We start from the raw sequence: 724 nt of genomic DNA, 5'->3' as shown, positions 1-724 counted from the left end.
AAAAAAAAAAATCTTAACTTGCGTTTTGATTGGAAGTATGATGTTATCCCATAACCGGGATAGGTTAGCAAGTAGGTTAAGGGTAGGTAAATGGGGTATAGTTCCGTGATAATAGTTCCCTTTTTCATATTTACATATATCTGAAAATCTCGGTGAAAGTTATAATTATGTTATGACATTGATATAGTTTAAATAATACTGGAGTGCCATTACTTTATATTTACATTTACACTGCAGCCCCACTTTATAACTTTACCAAGCTCACTTCATTAAATTTGCCTTTGTCCAGCTGGCATTCATCAGCCCATAACTTCCAACTGAAAGCAGTTCAATGCTTAAATGAATGACTTACAACTTGGTTTGCCATGTTATATATATATATATATGGAAAAATTAAAAAAATGACTCAGACAACATCTAACGTTTTCGTCCCGTCTAGGGGACTCTTCAGACTCACTGAAGAGTCCCCTAGACGGGACGAAAACGTTAGATGTTGTCTGAGTCATTTTTTTAATTTTTCCATATATTTTCTTCCACAAGGACTACTATTATTTTTTCTATATATATATATATTAGGACTTTGATAAAAGGCAAAACATTTCTTTATAATTGTTTTGAAATACATTAAGATTACATCCAGTTCTGCGCCATTGTCAATTTGTCATAAACGACACCAATATAGTATATACGTGTACAATATGACGGACATTTCTCCTGATGTAAG

Source organism: Pecten maximus, chromosome 5 (assembly GCF_902652985.1).
Source record: "Pecten maximus chromosome 5, xPecMax1.1, whole genome shotgun sequence".
Lineage (NCBI taxonomy): Eukaryota > Metazoa > Mollusca > Bivalvia > Pectinida > Pectinidae > Pecten > Pecten maximus.
Note: the sequence above shows the minus strand (reverse complement) of the source record.